Source organism: Lactuca virosa, chromosome 8 (genome assembly GCF_052849685.1).
Source record: "Lactuca virosa cultivar CGN04683 chromosome 8, Lactuca_virosa_CGN04683_v6, whole genome shotgun sequence".
Classification (NCBI taxonomy): domain Eukaryota; kingdom Viridiplantae; phylum Streptophyta; class Magnoliopsida; order Asterales; family Asteraceae; genus Lactuca; species Lactuca virosa.
The window spans coordinates 238,680,429-238,695,027 of record NC_136433.1 but is presented as its reverse complement, the minus strand read 5'-3'; positions in this window follow the sequence as shown (position 1 = coordinate 238,695,027).

The window sequence follows — 14,599 nt, the reverse complement described above, 5'->3', positions numbered from 1 at the left end:
ATCTTGGTGCTGGTGGTGTGGTGGCTGACGGCGGCGGGTGGCGGCTGAGCCACCCGGCCGGAGTATAGTGGCGGCTGAGCCATGGGGAAGCCCCCTCTCCATGGAGGAGGTACTGTTCATTATATAGGGGACAATTAGGTCAAGGGGAATTGGGTCAGGCCTTGGGCCATCCCAATTCAGGCCCAGCTAGCAAGGAGCTGGGTGAGGCCGCCCGGAGGCGCCGGGCGGGTCTGGCGGGCGCGCACCAGGAAGGGATGACAAGGGAGAGCCAGGCGAGGGAGTGCCGGGTCGGGCCGGCAGGAGAGTCCCCAGCATGGCTGGCAAGGGAGCACCAGGAAAGGCTGACAAGGGAACGCCAGGCAAGGCTGGCAGGAGCGCGTCAGGCCAGGCTGGCGCTCTAGAGTGGTCTAGGCCATGCTAATGGACCATATATCATCAAGTCCCCCCAGTCTGGTGTTATTGGTACATGACCAATGACATCGGACTGGACTAAGTCATATAAACCAACAGGAGAGTCCCCAGCGAGGCTGGCAAGGGAGTGCCAGGCAGAGCTGGCAGGAGCGCGCCAGGCCAGGCTGGCGCGCTAGAGCAGTCTAGGCCATGCCAATGGACCATATATCATTAAGTCCCCCCAGTCTGGTGTTATTGGTACGCGGCCAATGACATCGGACTGGAATTAGTCATATAAACTGTGCGTCGTCAAGTCCCCCTAGTCTGATGCGATTGGGTTGCTGACAATCGGATCAGACTAGATAAAGCACTAAAGCATTAAATAATAAAGAGAAATGACCGAACCTCGCCCACGAGATCCGTGGGGTTGTGCGATGAGCCAAACACTGCTTGAGCTGACTTGATACTCCTTCATTGAGAGGAGTGCGAGCCGATCGGTGCGATGCGGACCGAGGCTGCTAAAGAGTGTTACACGACACTGATGTCGATGGAATGTCGGGCCGGGGTAGCTAAAAACTGTAAGCTTGCCCTTCAGTCCCTAAGACTGTTATGCGGCACAGATGTTGTGGTAGTCATGCGCATATGGAATGTCACCGATATCTGTCTACATAGTCTGCATTAATAACCGCCTTGAAGGTATTTCTTGCTTGGGCTACACCTAGCTGGATTCCCCCCAGTCTGATGTGGGTAGCGTAGGTAGCCGTGTCAGACTATGTTGTCGAACCAATAAACCGTAAGGTTGTTGACCATAATATAAGTGGCAGAGATTCCGAGAGCTGGGCGATTGCTAGCGAGGGTCACGTAATAAGACTATTGTCGATAGCCAGACAACAGAATTCTTGAGGAACAGGTAGTGAGGCTATAGGTAGGAAACATGCAGTGAGACTGTTGCCGAGAGCCACGCAGCAGAGGTGCTAAGGGATAAGCGGTGAGGCCAGAGGTATGGGTTGCGCAGCAAGACCATTTCCGAGGGCCAGGAAACAGAGATGCTGTGGGGTACGCGGCGAGGCTACATGTAGGGTTGCACAGCGAGACCATTTCCGAGAGCCAGGAAACAGAGATGTCGTGGGGTAGGGCAGCAGGGCCGATGTCGGGATGACCTCCTTGCTGGAGGGTATCCTCGCTATAGCGGGATGTGATGCGGATAACACTTCATTGATCGTCTGAGCAGCAGAGAGCCGTGATGACTGAGAGATAGGAAACATCGAGATCATGGTGTTAGACGTGGAATAAGCTTGTGGTGTGCGACTTATGGTGCGCGACGATGCGCGACTTATGAGAATAGCTTGGGCTTAGCAGCCAGCGAACATGGAGATGTCTTGCGGGAAAGCATCGCGTATAACAGATCGGGTTTGGCTGCTAACGATCGTAGATAGATCACGCGAGAGGGCATCACGTGGAGTGGATTGGGCTTGGCTGCCAGTGATCGTAGATAAATCACGCGGGAGAGCATCGCGTGGAATGGATCGGGCTTGGCTGCCGACGATCGTAGATAAATCACACGGAAGAGCATCGCGTGGAATGGTCGGGGCATGTTGTTATACTGGAGTCGGGCTGAGAAGCCAGGCGACTCGAGGCAAAGGTACTGAACCTCGCATGCAGAGCTTGTCGCTATAATGGAGTCGGGCTGAGGAGCCAGGCGACTCACGGCGAGGGTACTGAACCTCGCATGCGGAGCTTGCCGCTATTATGGAGCCGGGCTGAGAAGCCAGATGACTCGAGGCGAGGGTACTGAACCTCGCATGCGGAGCTTGCCGCTGTAATGGAGTCGGGCTGAGAAGCTAGGCGACTCGAGGCGAGGGTACTGAACCTCGCATGCGGAGCTTGCCACTATAATGGAGTCGGGCTGGGAAGCCAGACGACTCAAGGCGAGGGTACTGAACCTCGCATGCGGAGCTTGCCGCCATAATGGAGTCGGACCGGGAAGCCAGACGACTCAAGGCGAAGGTACTGAACCTCGTATGTGGAGCATGCCGCTATAATGGAGTCGGGCTGGGAAGCCAGACGACTCGGGGCGAGGGTGCTGAACCTTGCATGACTGGGCGTAGCAGCCCGCAATCTATGTATGTGTGTGTGGCCTGGGTGATCATTCCGGGTTGAAGTGTAATGGCGTCTGATGCTTTGCTGCATCATTAGTTGTAGTGATAGTTGGTGCCATGCTATCTTGGCTGTCTGTAGAGGGCTATGCGGCGATGCTACTTAGAGCTGGATAGTGTAGCTGCCATCAAGTGGTGCGTAGCGAGACCGCCGTCGAGAGCTGCTCATCAGGGCCGCTGAGAACTGAGCATCGAGCTGCTAGCGATAGATAGGTAGCACGACATCTGAGAGCTGGGCAGTGAGACTACCGAGGGTTGAACCACGAGGCTGATCTTTCGACCCAGAATATTAATGTCACCTCGGGAGTGCACTATCATGCATACCATCAGCTCTTCATGTACTTTAACTTTGCCCCTTCGGAATAGAAATCACTTTTGCATAGTGTCATGCCAGCCCTCCCCCCTTTTTTTCTTAGAGGAGGCAAAGAGATGGATGTATAGCCGTTAAAAGCTGAGATACATAGTTGCTGGAAAGAGCTAGGCGACCCAAGTACTAACAAGAACTAGGTTGGCGCGGCTGCCGAGAGATAGGCAGCGCGACTGCTAGTCCAACAACGTAACTACTGATGGCCAGGCCTTGCAGCTGCTGAGCTGGGCCGCATCGCTACTGAGAGTCAGGCTGTGCAACCGCTGAGAGTCAGGTAGCGCAACTGCTGAGGGCTAAGCAACGAGACTAGCGAGGGCCGGTCAACATGAGTGGCGAGAGCTGAGTGGCAAGGCTGCCTGAAGTTGGTCAACACAGCTGCTGATAGCCGAGCAACACAATTGTTGAGGGCTATTTCGAAATGCTTCACGAGTAGCAGTAGTAGTGTACTACTCTTCTCCCCCTCTTTTTTTTGAAAATACCAAGCGTATTCTAAAATGTATTTGCTGAGCGGGGCTTGCGGCGTGCGAGTGTAAAGTTGCTTGTTTTTGTTGTTGAACCAGCCCATTAAAAAATATAATTTAATGGAGGCTCAAAAAATTGATGAAACCCAAAAGCTGCTGAGCCCAAAAAGGATTGCTTAGCCCAAAAACCCCAAAATTAGACTATTAAGAGTTCATTTAAAATACTTAGCCCAATTTCTCTTCTTCTTTTTTTTTTTTGAAAATGTCGAGTGGTCAGGATCGTATCTTCTATAATCGGATTTATCTTGATTGAACTGGAGCGCACGAGGCTTGATGGTTTTTTTTCTTGAAATAGCCTCAAATTATGGGGGAATAAACTTCAAGGGAGCCAAAATAAATATATGAGTTATCAGCCCATTTATTCATTGGCCCAGCTGAAGAATAATAGCCCAAGATCGAGTTGTAGGTCTACTTGGGAAATCATCAGCCCAACACGGGGCTGCTGGAGCCACTTGCAAAATATGGGCCAATGCCCTAATTCCCTTCGTGTCATCTATGTGAATAAACGATGGGCAATCGGGTCCGCTTGTGCCATCTATCAGTTTTGAGGGAAGGATCCCCCAACGTTCTCGTTCTCATACTGTCGAATAGAGCTGCCAAAGAAAGGATACCTTCCACCCGCTATTGAAAACTCATTGCTGGAGGATTTTGTTTGTAAAGAAGGTCGGAGGCAATACCAATCTCCGGTGGCGCTGGTTTGAAGGTTGGGAGCGACCGGAGCTGCTATCGCTAGGGTTGCTACTGGGTGGTGGCGTTTTGGCTTCGTTTACGGGTAGCAATAGTGTAGAACGTGGAGGATGGAGGCGGTGATGGTTCGGTGTTGCTGTGGTTGGAGGTTTTCACAGGGCTGAGGAGTGATTGTGGGTGTTGTCGACAACGACCACCATTGGAGTCGCTATTTCTGGAGGCCAACAGGTTGCAGGGAGATGAACAAACTCTGGCAGCGGTAATTTGGATTTGGGGATTGAAAATTTGTGAAAGGGCAGCAGGTGGCGACGATGGGGCTCTGGCGGTGATTTGGGTCAGCGATGATGGCGGTACTCGGGGGTTGAAAGCCTGGAGACGATGGTAGAGAGAGAGCCAAAGCTGCGATTCCGACAGCTGCGCTGGTGCCGGATGGCCAGTGATGCTATTGTTTTTATTCTCGTGGACAAATTAGGGTCGGAGATTGGAGCAGATACTGCTGCCATCTTTGATCTGTTGAAGCTTGGGAGCTAGGGGTCCTTCAGGTGAGGGAATTCGGGATCAACGCTTTGACTTTCGGATAAGATGTCTTAACCGGGTGGGTCCCGGTTCCTTTATGTGAAGCAATGGAGCAGGTGGGTCTACGTGGGTTTTTGTTGACAACTGTAATTTGTCTGGTGCACTGTGCATCTTTTACCCCTCTTTTTTTTTGGTTCAAAACAACATATCTCAACATCTTTCTATCCCTTTTTTTCTTTTTTACTGAATAATAAGTTTTGAAAAGGATAGGATAAACCTTTGAGGTAAAAATAACAAAATATAATCAGATGGTTTGGGTGAGAAGGGATAAACGAATTTTTGTGGGTTTTAAGGAGTGTACAATGGACAGAGCTTTATGTACAAGCAAAATAATTACAGAGATAGAGATTTATAGAAGATTATGAGTTTAAGTCATTTTTCCTCTCTTTCTCTCTTTTGTAAAGATTTCTTTTTATATGTACATGAACTCTTGCTTTTTGTATGAATCTCATATCAGTTCTTCTTGTAGAACTCCTTTCTACCCCCCTTTTTTTTACCAAGCTGTAAACTGGAAAGTTGGGTAAACTTTTGAAATAAAGTATCTAAATGTGATTTTGAAATAATTTTTCCTTGCTGGTGGTTTTGATAAATATCTAAGCATAACAGAATATTGGGGTTATCAATGAACTTTTTGATGATATAAACTAATATAAAAAGATGGTGAAGAACCCATATGAAGCTTTTTTTTCTTTTCCTTCTTAAAACTGGACAAAACCACCAAAATATGGTCTAAAACAGATCTGGAAACTTATAAAAAATTCTTTCCCCCTCTACTTGTTGAATAAATCACGTGAACCAAAAAAATTTGAATTTTTTTTTCGTTTTCCTTCAAGCTTCTAAAGGAAAAACACCAGATAAACAATCTTAGCAAAATATACAAATTTTACAGCTGTGCTTACAACTAGTTGTTGCGGGGAGTGAAGATTTCACAGAAAATCTTAACTAGACAACCATTTTCTGGTAATATGAACTTGATGAAAGGATAAAAGCTTGTAAAAATTTCTTTTCTCCTCCCTTCTTGTTGGATAGATCACCAACATAAAAACAAAAAACTGATCTGAAGAGTTTTTTTTTCTTCATAAAACCTTCTTTCCTTTTTCAGCTTGCTCAACAAACTATCAAGGTGTGAGCAAGAGCAGATTTGTAAAAAATTTCGTTTCTCTTCTCTGAGCATCTAAAGAAAGAACACCCAAAAATATGAACAAAAGGTGGTGTAAAAACTCGTTTTCTCCTGATTTTATGAACTGAAAAATATGAGTAAGAACTCATAAAACTTCTTTTCTTCTTAAACAAACCCCAAGATATAAACAAAAAACAGATCTAAGAAAGTTTTTGTAGATTTGGGGAGTATTTGAGTGAAGAAAATCATGTACATCCATAGATCTGAACTAAACACGAAATGGATCTAACAAAGTTTTGTCCTCACTAAACCTTCTTTACTCTTTAGCTTGCTCAACAGATCTGAAAATCTTTTGTTTTCCATCTCTAAGCTTCTAGAGGAAGCATCAGATAAACAACTTGAATGAAGTTGTACATGAGAAATCAGAAACCAAAACCGATTTTCTCGAAAATGAGCAAGCAAAAGAAGTAAAAACTTGTAAAATATTGTATGTTCTTCCATTTGCTGGATCGAAAATATGAACAAGATGGGAAAAACTCATAGAAATCTCTCTTCTCCCCAACTTTCTGAATAATCCATCAAAATATAGATGCAAATGAGATCTGATAAAGTCCTTTAAGACTTGAGTGTTGCTCAGATGAACTAAAACAAAACATATCTAGACATCTGAGCAAAAACAATACAGATCTGAGGATCTAAGAGAGAAAACTCAAACAGATCATAAAACTAAGCAGATCCAGAGATCTGAACGATGGTTAGACAGATCTGAAAAGATCTTGTCAAGAACCAAATTGATTTGAACAGATCTTGGCCAAAGCCAAACGGATCTGAACCAAATGGTGCTAGAAATTAACAGATCTGAGCAAACCTGATGCGAAATGCAAAAGATATGAACAGATCTGAGAGAAAAACGAGCTTGAAAGCAACTGAGGCTTTTGCTACTTGCTCGAATCCGGGATGGCGCCAAATGATGCGACATCGACCTCCGACGAGTCTTCTGGTCTTCTGCTGCGGCGGAGATCTGGATATCACAGTGCAAAGTCGTTAGAGCCGTCCCAGGGACTGTGCCCCGGGAGCGGACTCCGACGGTCAGGTTAGATCAGCTGAAAGATCTGAGATGGTTCTCCATAGCTGGAGAGGACCATCTTGGTGCTGGTGGTGTGGTGGCTGACGGCGGCGGGTGGCGGCTGAGCCACCCGGCCGGAGTATAGTGGTGGCTGAGCCATGGGGAAGCCCCCTCTCCATGGAGGAGGTACTGTTCATTATATAGGGGACAATTAGGTCAAGGGGAATTGGGTCAGGCCTTGGGCCATCCCAATTCAGGCCCAGCTAGCAAGGAGTTGGGTGAGGCCGCCCAGCGGCGCCGTGCGGGTCTGGCGGGCGCGACCCAGGCAGGGCTGGCGGGAGCGCACCAGGAAGGGATGACAAGGGAGAGCCAGGCGAGGGAGCGCCGGGTCGGGCCGGCAGGAGAGTCCCCAGCATGGCTGGCAAGGGAGCACCAGGCAAGGCTGACAAGGGAACGCCAGGCAAGGCTGGCAGGAGCGCGCCAGGCCAGGCTGGCGCTCTAGAGTGGTCTAGGCCATGCTAATGGACCATATATCATCACCGACCTTGGTGCCTTAGACCCTATCGATATAGTGAGGATAACTCACCTTGCAGATGTCGACTCGGTAGATAAACTTCAACCCTCGGATCACTGCCACAAACTCCACCACCTATTACCATAGTATAATCATACCCATAAGTTCCTAACCCTTCAACGTACCCCATAAGCCAACTAATCAAACCCTGGTCAAATTCAAAGCCATCAGTCAAGGTCAACAGTCCATGTTGACCTTGACTCGCCGAGTAGCCGGGGGTACTCGCCGAGTTCCTTGAAGTACTAACCCACTCGCCGAGTCACCTGAGTGACTCGTCGAGTTCCTTTGGTTTACGATCGAGACCCTAAGGCCACTCGTCGAGCTTCCTTCTTGCAACTCGACAGTTTCCCGCACATACATAATTTGGGGCAACCTCATCCGACTCGCCGAGTTGTTCATACACACGTCGAGTCTATGACAATCTTCATCGGACTCGCCGAGTTGTTCTTCCAACTCGCCGAGTTCATGCCTATCTTCATGTGACTCGCCGAGCCGACCATGCGACTCGCCGAGTCCCTTCAGTCCTTTTTGCCATACAGACTCATTTGAGCCATGCAGCGGCTCCAAACTACAGATCCAAGCTTCTAAGGCATGCTTTTCACGTAAAGTTGCAAACTTTATGTGCATGCATAGCTACAAGGGCTCTTAATGTCAAATCGAAGCTCACAATAGGGGGTTTCATACTCAAAGAGACTTCATACATGACCAAATTCGGAGCTTTATGACTCTAGAACTCAAGAAGGGTACAGATCTGAAGTTACAACTTCAGATCTAGCTCATATCCCACATTACCATCTCAACCAACCCATAAAAACCCTAGATCTCAACCAAAAGAGGTCTAGAAAGAAAAAGGAGAAAAGGTGACGACTTGATACCTCCAATTGATGCTATCTGAGGTAGATTTCTGATTTCCCACACTTCCTTGCTCCTAGCCTTTTGTTCCCCAAGCTCTTCTTCTCAAAAGATCTCCTCTCCAAAGCTTTAGACACACAAGAATGAAACACCACACGAATTAGGGTTTTTTGAGCTCTCAAAGGACTGCAAAGAGGCTAAAGGAGGCTTTTGCTTCCTTAAATAGGGTGCAAAACCCCGGGATTTAGGGTTTCCTCTGCCAGCTCCTACTCGTCGAGTCCCTTCATGGACTCGGCGAGTAGGTCACTAAAAACGCGAACCAACCCGCTGCTACTCGACGAGTAGGGCAACCAACTCGTCAAGTAGGCCTTGAAACCGATTAAATTCTTATTTAAACAATACCTGAGAATCGGGGCGTTACAATTCTCCCCCACTTGAACTAGACTTCGCCCTCGAAGTCTGCTGGAATAAACAACGCCGGGTAATGCTCTCGCATTTCCGCCTCCGGCTCCCACGTCCACTCGGATCCTCTCTGATGCTCCCACTGCACTTTTACCAAAGGTATTTCTTTGTTCCGCAAAATCTTCTTCTTCCTTTCCAAGATGGCTACAGGCCTCTCCACGTAATCAGACGCTCATCGACCTGAATATCATCCAGCGATACTACTGCATCCTGATCCATAATACAATTCTGCAATTGCGAAACATGGAACGTGCTATGAATTCGGCTGAGCTCCTCAGGTAGCTCTAGCCTATAAGCCACTCTGCCAACCCTGGCAATAATCCTGAATGGCCCAATATAACGGGGACCCAATTTTCCCCTCTTCCTGAAGCGGATCACACCCTTCCAGGGCGAGACCTTCAGAAGTACCATGTCACCAACCTGAAACTCTAAATCCGATCGGCGTCTATCAGCGTAACTATTTTGCCGACTCTGAGCGGTCTGCAGCCGCTGTCTGATCTGCTGGATCTTTTCGGTAGTCTGCAAGACTACCTCCGTCCGACCCATCACTCTGTGTCCAACTTCACCCCAACAGACCGGGGTTCTACATCTCCGACCATACAACAGCTCAAAAGGCGCGACGCCAATACTGGGATGATAGTTGTTGTTGTAGGCGAACTCTGCCAGCGGTAGGTGAGAATCCTAGCTCCCACCGAAATCAATAACACACGCTCTCAACATATCCTCGAGGGTCTGAATGGTCCGCTCGCTCTGACCGTCGGTCTGCGGATGGAATGTTGTACTAAAGTACAGCCGCGTACCCAGTTCCTCGTGGAACTTCTGCCAAAAACGGGAAGTAAACCTGACATCCCGATCGGAGACAATGGAGACTGGAACCCCATGGCGAGAGACAATCTCGCTGACGTACATCTCGACCAATCTCTCGGCCGACGAACTCTCCCGTATGGCCAAGAAATGGGCACTCTTGGTCAATCGATCCACGATGACCCATATAGCATCAAGCCCCTTCACCGTTCTCGGCAACTTGGTAATAAAGTCCATCGTGATCTGTTCCCATTTCCACATGGGAATCTCCAGGGGCTGCAGTTTACCATGCGGCCTCTGATGCTCGGCCTTGACCATCCTACAAGTCAAGCACCTATCGATGTACCAAGTGATTTCTCGCTTCATGCATGGCCACCAGTAGCTCAAACTCAAATCTCGGTACATCTTGGTGGCCCCCAGGTGTATAGAAAAGTGAGACTTATGAGCCTCCTCCGTCACTGTCTGTCGGACCCCTCCAGACATCGGAACCCAAACCCGACCGTGTCGGGTCAATAATCCGCGGCTATCCTGAACAAACCGGGCATTCTCGCCCTTAATCCGCTCCATCTTCCAGTTCTCTGGTCTCATGCCCTTGACCTGAGCATCCCTAATCAAGCTCACAAGCAGGGAATCCACCGCTATCCTCATACACCTTGTCGGGGTAGAAGACCCAGCTGACTTGCGGCTCAAAGCGTCCGCAACCACATTCGCTTTACCAGGATGGTAAAGGATCTCACAATCATAGTCCTTGACTACATACAGCCACCTGCGCGACCTCATATTCAGGTTCGGCTGATCCATGATGTGCCTCAAACTCTTGTGATCCGTGCATATAGTACATCGGACCCCGTACAGGTAATGCCTCCAAATCTTGAGAGCGAATACCACCGCTCCCAACTCAAGATCGTGCGTAGGGTATCTCGTCTCATGCGGCTTCAGCTGCCGCGATGCATATGCTATCACTCGTCCCCTTTGCATGAGGACCACCCCAGACCTGTGATGGACGCATCACAAAATACTACGAAATCCTCGACTCCCTCGGGGAGCGTCTGTTGGGTTATGAGCATTCTAACACTCCTAAGTGTACATGCAACCCTAAATACCTTGGATCTATGTTTTCTCTATTATACATACAATTATGAACATCCAAGGTATTATCCTAATCTAGCATACAAAATAATAAATATAACAAGATAGAATACATACCTCTTTGATGTAGAATGTCTTCATGAAGCTTGAGTGCCTAGTGCCCCAAGTGTGACACCTCAAATGGTTCACACAACACCAAATACACTTGGAATAACTTGAGAGAAACTTGAACACTCCTTGAAATCGTCTAGCCCTCACACTCACACATTAGTGCACGATTTCTTGAGCCATGGGATTCTTTTATATGGTGGCTATTAGGGTTACACCATGTAACTCATAACTTTACCCATTCCTTATGCTCCATGGATTTTAACCTCCATGGAGTATCCATGGGTCACCCCATGGACTTAGTCCAACATAAGGAATCTTGGATCACAAGCCCACATATATAAGAATGAATGATTTACACAATCAACCCATATATTTAATTAGTCTCCTTTTGATCACTTAATTAATTCCAAATTAATTCTTGATCAATACTAATTAAATAACCTTATTAATATATTAGAACTTATAATATATTAACCAACCTTAAGTGTTATTTCTCTCATTATAGTCTATCCAAATGCATGATGCCATGCAACCCAAATGGACCATGCCGGGTCGGGTCAAGTCTTACCAATTATAGTTATGGACTTAGACATTAATCCAACAGTCTCCCACTTGGATAAGTCTAAAACTATTATTGCGTATGACTTCAGGAACCGATCAGCAATCGTAGCTCTCAAAAGCTTCTGTCGAACTCTGACCTTGTCGATGAACTCTGACCTTTGTCAATGACTTGTCCATTAGATAAGGGATTATATATTCCTCCATTCTAGATATCATATGGACTGATACATGGATTATCAATCATTCTCTCTGTCCATTTGTTGTTTCCCGATTTCCGATTCATGATGACTGACTGATTGAACAAATCAAATCAGTCCTGGCTTGGCCAAGCACTCACATGTATCATCTTTAAATCATCGAGGGGCCCACAGATATCGCTTTTATCCCGAAGGTAAAAGGAATGGATAAACTTCGACTCATATGGCTTGTTCTACTACTTGTTGAATCATACACAAAGGCACGTTTTATAACATCGAGTTACCAATGCGTTTTCGTGCAATCAATGTATAACCAACTCATAGTAACAACTCATATCTCTAGGTTTGAAGAATATAAGATATTATCGTCTCATGATCACTCGTGATAAAATCCATGAAGTGATTCAAATGAGCGCGGGTTGAATCCAATACTCAGAACTTATGAGCACTCATGAGTGTTGTAGCACCACTTTGTCCACCAACTTGGACCTCTACAAACCAACCCATGACAGTCTTGATTCATATCTACTTCCAACATATGACCGACTGTGGATGGTTTGAATAATTTAATCATTCAGGAAGAGCGACTTAGTTATTCTGGAAGTCAAAACATGCAAAGTGAAACACAAGAATAAATGAATCAAATATGGTATCAAACCCTATGAATATAAATAAACACTTTTATTTATCACCATACTGATTACTCATTATTCATTGTTTCGGTTTTATCAACTTTATACTTGAATTTAAAACAATAGTTGTCCCATGCTCCAAGCATGTACACTATGTTTTCTAAACACTAGTCATGCCATACACCAAGTATGCATACTATGTTTGTCTATGATATTTACTTTGTAAAATAGATCAATTGAACATCACTCCAATGATCCTCTTTTCACAGTCCCAAATCCTTACTGCAAATGCAAGAATTCCAAATTCATGCCATTTACTGAAATCTGTTAGATTCTAAACTTATATGCATTGATCCTCTTAATGATTATGCACAAAGTTAGAAAGACTTGACAACAATCATTACAGAGCATTCCAAAGGAGATCAGCTCCTTGGAAACATCCTTCTTTCATTAAGTTTCCTAATCTTACACAGATTGAATAATTTCTAACTTTGAAACATTTCCATATTCCATTTTGACTATCACTTCTGAACAAGAGTTGCCTCCTTACAGATTATGTCAATATGGTCCTTGCAGAATTAACATTATACTTCCAACTGTCCTTGAGCAACCAATCTTTGGTAAACCTTAGATTGTCCTCGACAATTGCTTAATCATATTAGTCATATCCAATTCTAGACCTTTTCCCTTCATAATGCCCCAGGCATTTGGAAAATTTTAGAAAGGATGAATATAGCACATGTAATCGATCCTATATCCGAAGCATATGGGACACGATTCATGATGTCTCACATAAAGACTAAACCAGTCTTTTGCTATAATATTTCCATTTCAATTTGCCAAGTTCTCAAAATTCAGATTATGAAAAGGGATGCCGTAATCACAATCGAATTTTAGAACGCAAATAATGGACCCATATATAGAATTTCCTTATGTTGAGCCATTCCAACATGAAATTCATATATATATATATATATATATATATATATATATATATATATATCCTTGATTAAATACAATTAAAATCTCAATCTAAGCTTTTAGAATTGAAATGAAGTATAATTTCCTCTCCCTTAATTATAGCAAAACAACTTTTTCAACCCCTGCAACCTCACGAATTGAAACTTTTGTTTTCTATAATTAACATTGCTAACTTGCAACCTTTGTCATAATTATCATGCTCCCACTAACATGATGATTATTAGCATAACACTTATGCTCCCACTAGCTTTGACATGTACTCAGAAATCAGCTGACTTTCTTACCAAAGTTCAGATTTCTGATACTAGATTGTTTTGATAAAACTTTATCAAAATCATACACCTCTCTTAGATAGCTCACATGTGTGTCTAAACAATTTTAGAACTATGAAAAGGGATGCCGTAATCATAGTCTCAATTGTTTAGACCTTTGCCACTTCTCACAAGTCCATGTTAGTGTGCCGGTAAACCACACACGCTCCACTAACGACTTTGAGAATGCAAATATCACAATTGCTATCTAGCTAAAATCTACTTAGTGAAAGTGTTTCCTCACCATCATTTTCATGAATCGGAGAGAAACCTTATGACACTTAGATTTAATAGTGTATGTGTTCTTATCCATGTGAATTTGTCAAAACCATAATCACAAGACAAGGTTAGTGACAAATCCAAACTCATATTGATTTAACTTGTGCAATCTTAAATTCTTGCCATTTGGCAGCTCAGGTGCCTGCCATTGCTTCCAAGTAGTTGTGCAACCAATTGAGAACTCTCAGAACTCCTATGCAAAGCCAACTTGAATAGGCACAAAAATTTCAACACGATAGGTTATAAACCTCAAGTCGTGTGCTAGTGAAGGACTTTAGGTTTTATTCTTGATTAAGTCTTGAAACTTTCAAGAGCTTTAAGACTCCCACTGTCCTCTTGACATATAAGACTCCCTTGTCAAATATTCAAGAGATAGTGCAGATTCTTTATCAAGACTAACACTTTACACAATTGGCCTAAGTTGGTCTCTATTTTATCCAAAACATCACAACTTACCAATTTCAAATGTACAAGAGTAGATAACCTTTTACTCTTACATTTGACTAGTGTTAACAAACCCTCTTTAAGATATGTCATTCAAGTTACAATCTTGGAGTATGACTCTAAGAATTGTTTTGGAACGAAGTATGACTCATCTTTTTGATTTAACCATTCCAACAATTCATGACTCCTCTTCTTAGTCATAAGAATGCACTAAGATGACTTTAGAGGACCAATTGTGATATGGTATCTTAATCATTAAGATGATCATAAACATGATACTAAAGTACTCTCCCATCTTTTCAGATTTGAGAAACTTTTATCTTTCTGCCATACTTTGATTCTTCTTATTCGTTCTGTCTCACATTGAAACTTCTCCAATGCTACAGACTTATACTTAAACTTATAAGTGATGGGTTTTG